Consider the following 6,753-nt stretch of genomic DNA (forward strand, 5'->3'; position numbering starts at 1 on the left):
AGAGAGAGAAGGACGGCTGGGAGAGAGAGAGAAGGACGGGTGGGAGAGAGAGAGAAGGACGGCTGGGAGAGAGAAGGACGGGTGGGAGAGAGAGAGAAGGACGGGTGGGAGAGAGAGAGAAGGACGGGTGGGAGAGAGAAGGACGGATCGGAGAGAGAGAGAAGGACGGATCGGAGAGAGAGAGAAGGACGGGTGGGAGAGAGAAGGACGGGTGGGAGAGAGGGGGGCGGGGGTGGAGAAAGGGAGGATACGATCATTTTTCATTAGATTAAAAAAGAAGAAGAAGAAAGAAACAATATAGTGGGAAAGATTGAGCAGACAGAGAGAAAGAAAGAGCAGGGCGTGTGTGGAGGTTGGGGGTCGGAGGAGGGGGGGAGGGTGAGGGAGGGAGGGGGGTGCGATGGGGTGCGAGGGGGAGGGTGTTGGAGGGGTTGGGGGGTGACTCGATGATTTGAGTTAAAAAACAACAACTGGGGAACAATTACTTCAGAAACGCCTCGAATATCAATGTCAGCAGCCATTAATTATGATGAAAGATCAAGAACAGGAATCACGGAATGACGAAAGGGTTGGAGGGGGGGAAGAAAGAAGGGAGGGAGGGAAGAAAGGAGGGAGGGAGGGGGCAAGAAATAAAATCATAATGGGAAAGAGAGGGAGAGAGGCGGACACACAGACAGACGCTATCTTCCTCGCATTGAGGAACTAGTTATTCACCAGATTCCTGTCGGTTGTGTGTCTGTAATGAATGTTTTCCCGTCCATTTTGCAGTCTTGCCAGTACATCGTTTATTCTGTCTTCCCCAAGTTTCCCCTCTCCCAGCAACAGTAACTTGGTGGACCGTTTCTGCAAGGCCGTTAGATCTTGTCACATCAGTGGACATACCAGCGCAGTTTTGTTTTCTTAAGCTGATGTCAGTGGATCTTCATAAATATTGCCCAGTGTGCTGCTTGGTGGTTTGGTGCTCTTGTCCACTGGTGATACGATCAGTGTGTCTGATGTTCAGTATCTTGCGATACTTCCTCATTTCCATGGTTTGGATTCTTGTTTCTGAAACCGCCGCGAAAGTCTGTGTCTCGTGTGCATACAGAAATATGGGATATTCCAGAGCGCACAGGAACCCTTATCTTGTGTTCCATTGAGATAATGTTCACTTCCAGACCTCCAGCATTCATTTATATTAAATCTTTAGGGACACTTGACATTCCTGGCCACTGATCCGACAGACACACCGTATCACCAGGATGTCGATCTGGACATAACTATCAGCTGACCCCATTCGGTTCAGATTTAAAAACTGATTGATCCTGAAGGAGAAGTAAATGTAAGAGGTGGGGGGTGACGGGGGAGGGGGAGGAGGGTCTTTAACGATATTGGATACTTAAGAGAGAGAGAGAGAGAGAGAGAGAGAGAGAGAGAGAGAGAGAGAGATATCTACCAGACCTCACAGCTTTTTATTATTATTATTTTTTTTTAACTAGGCCATGGACACAAGACACAAAATAAAAATGGAGACAGGCAAACAGACAGAAACAGACTGATACAGGCACAGAGACAGACGCTCTATCTGCAAGACTCTAAACAGTTATTTTTTCCCTCCCTTGAAGACCAAACCAGGGACATTTGGAACAAAACAGACAGAAACAAACACACAGACACACAGACAGAAACAGACGCACATAATGAAACATACACAGAGACACAAACAAACGCAGACAGAGACAGACACACAGATAGAAACAGACATACAGACAGAAACAGATACACAGACACAGAGGACAGACAGACGCTCTAATATCTACCAGACCCCAAACATTTTCTTTCTCTCCTCTCTTGAAGACTATCAGCAGCACCCGACATTCCAAGCCACGCTGACCTTCCGCCGCCCCAGACTATCCAGCGGCGTTCGTCATGATGATGGTCTGAGGGTCCTCGCACCACTAGCATCAGGTGTGCTCTCACCACGTGGGGAAACACCTGACTCAGTGCAGTCGTGCAGGTGTGTTCAGGTAGATGTAAGATAATTATCAGGTCAAGCGTGGCATGTATCGTGCAGTGGCTGACGTAAACCGTAGGCCTTCTCTGTCGGCGGCGTTCACTTCAAAAGGGGCGTTGTAAGATTCGGAAACCGATAAAGCTTTATTTATTTATTTATCTATTTATTTATTTAGTTAGTTATCTATTTATCAATCAATGTATTTTTTGTTTGTTTATCTATCTATTTATCAATCGAAGTTATTGACATTTTTATTTCTTCTTTTTCCCCCTTCTCTTTCATGGAAGTTAGGGATTTCGTATGTATTCATCTGTGAATCTATTTATTGGAGTTACTGAACCTTTTTTTCATACAAAAGGCAAACGCAACAACGTTCTATTTATTTTTAAATTTGATGTTGCTTACACGCATATTTATATGTTGATTTATAACAAGTTATTGAAACTTTTATTCCTCTACGTATTGCGTTAATTACGTGTTCAATGCAGAACTAAATGCCGTCTCCATTTCATTTGGTTATTGCTGGTTGAGAAAAAAAAAAAAACGTTTGAAAGAAAGAAAGAACAACAGAAAGGAATGAAGCTAATGAAGAAAGGAGAAAAGGAAAGAAAGAAAAGGAAGGGAGGGAAGAAATGAAAGGAGGAAAAAGAGCAAGAAAACTAAAACTAAAGTAAGAGAGAGTGGTTAAGTGCAGACATGTGTCGTGTCTTCCTTTCATTTATTTGCGATGCGTGAAGTGAAGCTTTGAAAGAGGAAAGGAAGGAAGAAAAAAAATGACAACTGGGTTTGAGAGACAGACCAGCAGACCGACAATCAGATCGATAGGTATAGGTAGATGGGTAGACATGCAGCCAGGCAGATACAGATGGAGATAGATGGATAGATAGATAGATATATAGATACATATATATATATATATATATATATATATATAGAGAGAGAGAGAGAGAGAGAGAGAGCATCGATAGATGAACAACGTCAACAAATCACAATCAAACCACGTGCTTTTTTTCATTTAAACACAGTCAACATTTAATCAAAGCAGCATCTTTTGTCAAAGGCAAGTGCAACGACAAGATTGATTTTTTTATTTTTTTTTTAAACACCAATAATACACGGCACTGGAAACACTTTCAGTTTGACACATTTCTTTTCAAGAGGCCAACGCAACAACGAATTCATCACAACAATAAATATTATACTCCATTTTGAAACATCATCAATCTTACACACTGAACAATAACAAAGTAACGTTTTAGCAATTCGGATATCAAGATTGTCCAGGTTTACATTGATTTGCAGGTTTGAACACATTGGGGAGGGAGGGAAAGGAGGGGTGGGGGTGGGGGAACAGGATGGGAGGGTGAGGGAGGAGGGACAACATACAAAATGCCTTTCGTTTTGGGCGGGTTGTGAATTTCAAGTTGAGCAGTTAGGCTGCTCTGACTTGAGCAGTTAGGGTACTCAGACTTTGAACAGTTAGGGTACTCTGACTCAGCAGTTCTGGAATTTCAAATCCGAGCAGCTGAGCTGACGGTTGGTAAAACGTGATTGAAATGTGTTGATGTCGTGTGTCTTTGTATTGATATTAAGTGTACTTGTTTTGATGTTTGTGATGATGTTGTGTGTTGATGTTGATTAAGTGTCTTCGTGTTGATGTTGTGTGTCTTTGTGTTGAGGGTGAGTGTCTTTTTGTCGAAGTTGAGTGTGTTGATGTTGTGTGTTGAAGTTGAGTGTGCTGATGTTGAGTGTTGGTGTTGAGTGTCTTGGTGTTAATGCTGTGTGTTGAAGCTGCGTGTCTTTGTGTTGAGGGTGAGTGTCTTTTTGTTGAAGTTGAGTGTGTTGATGTTGAGTGTCTTGGTGTTAATGCTGTGTGTTGAAGTTATGTGTCTTTGTGTTGAGGGTGAGTGTCTTTTTGTTGATGTTGAGTGCGTCGATGTTGTGTGTTGAAGTTGAGTGTCTTTGTGTTCATGTTGCGTGTTGATGGTGTCTTTGTGTCGATGTTCGGTGTGATTTTTTTTTCTCTCGCTCTTGGACTGCGACTCCCACGTTCGCTTGAATGCATGAGTGGACTTTTACATGCATATCCGTTTTTACCCCCGTCATGTAGGCAGTCATACTCCTCCGTTTTCGGGGTGGGGTGGGGTGTGTGTGTTGGGGGGGGGGGGGGGGGGGGGGGGTGGATGTGTCAACGGTTAGTCTGTTTCACCCATTGACTGGGACGATCAAAGGTCAAGCGAATGCGTGTCGTACCTAGTAACGTGCATGCTTATTCACTTTACGGCTCAGTTTTTGAACTGGCAGAGGGAAAGCAGTAATACCGACACAATCATCACCACTATTAAAACAACAGGTACACGATGGCAATGTCTCGTCTGAGTTAAAAAAAAAGTCAACCAAACATAGAACAGAATAGAATAGAATAGAATAGAATAGAATGTGTCTTTATTACCAAGTGTACCGGGGTCACAAGGAATATTGTGACACTTTCAACCAAACAGTCGTATAATTATGCAAATCTGCCAACGTATAAACATACACTTTCAACCAAACAATCATATCATTAAGCAAATCTGCAAACATGTAATTATACACCTTCAACCAACCAATTATGTAATTATGCAAATCTGGTGGTAGCAAAGATCATCTAGCTCGGTGATCTTTTTTGTGAACATTGTAACGACATACGTGGTGTGTTGTAGCCACTTCCGGGATGTGTGTGAAGCTTTGTTCGAGTTCATTTTGCACGTGTTCCATAAGGAAGTGGGCGTTTTAGATGATGTATGCTGTCAGTGTAACAGGAAGCGGACACGGAGAATGGTTATGATCATTATGTACAACTCTGACCTTGTCGTGGGGTATATATTGCACCAAGTAAGTACGCGTCGAACAAGGAGTGGGGTGGGGTGGTGGTGGCGGCATATTATGGGCACTTGCGATGGGTAAAATAAACAACAGCGAAACTATGTGTCTGTCTCTCTTTCTCTCTGTCTTTTTTTTTTTCCCCGTATCTGTCTTTTTCCGCCTCTGTCTGTCTGTCTGTCTCTCTCTCTCTCTATATATATCTCCATATATCCATATATCTATTTATCTAACTGCCTGCCTGGCTGTCTGTCTGTCTGTCTGTCGTCAATTTTATTCATTCAAACTGGAATGAAATTGCACATTTCAATCAAGATAGGGGAAAAAAAATCACACGTTTAATACATATTTCAATCAAAACAGATAAAAATCACATATTTGTTAACAAAATCGTTTCAGGAAACACACATAGTGTGACCTTTCATGTATTCTGCGAAACAAATCCACACGAAATGCGGAAACAATAAAAACAATCAAACAAACAGCAACAGCAGCGACAACAACAAGAGCATATCACTATCACAACACATTGCACCCCCCACCCCACCCCCCGAACACACACGCACTCAGTAAGAACAAACACAGTAAATGTTAGTGATGATGCCCACGATGAAAACACCAAATCTGCCCATTCAACAATATTCAAACATCAACACTTACTTTAAAAAAAAAAAAAAAAAAAAAAAGACAGATAAAAATAGAAGATACACCATCAACGTAGATAACCACATGAGAAAAAAATAAATCCCATTACACCAGATGCTGGTGTAAAAAAAACAACAACAAACAAACAAAAAAACACCACGGGATCGTCTCTTTATATAGCTTGTTTAATTAACCCCTTGACTGCCGAGCTCTGGTAAACTAAGATCATTGTGGCATGAAATAGATGTGCTTTAAATGGTGTAGAATATTTTGTTGAACAAACGTAAAGCAATCCCAATAGCCAACAAGCCCAGATAAAGAATGATGACCGACATTCTAGCCTGGAAATTCAGTCTCATCTCAGTGAGGTTACATCTCTTCACTGATAATAATACTCGTCAAACAACAACAAAAACCTTGCAGTTGGATGAATGATATAACTTCAGTGAAGTGAGGGTCAGTGTTTATGTGTTTTCCTTGAAGCAGATTCTACGGTGTAATGCTTCATTGTTTTTGTTGGAATCAATGTATATTGCTATATTGTTTACCCAAAATGTGATTACATGTTTCTTGACAAATATAACCTTCTCTGCAAGGGGAAAAAAAACACAACTCGTCAGTAGCAGTCAAGGAGTTAACAGTCGCGGATGTGTCTGGGACATTATACCGGCTACCGCCTGTTCTCTCTCATTAATCACACACCCCCTCCCTTCCTCCTGCACTCAGTGGAATCCAGTGCGTCAGTGTAAACATAAAAGACGAAAAATTTATCTCATGGCCTGACAGCGCGTTAGGGTTTATACGAAAGTCAGCCAACTCCTTTTTTATTTTCATTATTTTCATTTGATATCAATATTTTACCTTTAAATTAAGCGGACGTGTGTAGCGTATATGGGGCAGTCCGCGCGCGCGCTTTGATACGCTGAAACCGAAACAAACCGTCGTGGTCGATAGCTTTGGCATGTTTCACCAGGTCTTCCCCCTTCCCCTCACGTTGATCATAACTCCCAATACCCCTCCTCCTCTGTGCATTCAAAGGAATCAAAGCCGTCAGTGGAAAGATAAAAGACGAACGATTCAAGTGGTGATGCTTCCAGCGATTGCCTTTTGAAAAGGTAAATGAGTTGAAACCGCTTAGCGTCACGTTAAAGCACACACACACACACACACACACACACACACACACACACACACACATACACGCACACACATACACGCACACATACACACACACACACACACCACGCACACAC

Source organism: Babylonia areolata, chromosome 25 (genome assembly GCF_041734735.1).
Source record: "Babylonia areolata isolate BAREFJ2019XMU chromosome 25, ASM4173473v1, whole genome shotgun sequence".
Lineage (NCBI taxonomy): Eukaryota > Metazoa > Mollusca > Gastropoda > Neogastropoda > Buccinidae > Babylonia > Babylonia areolata.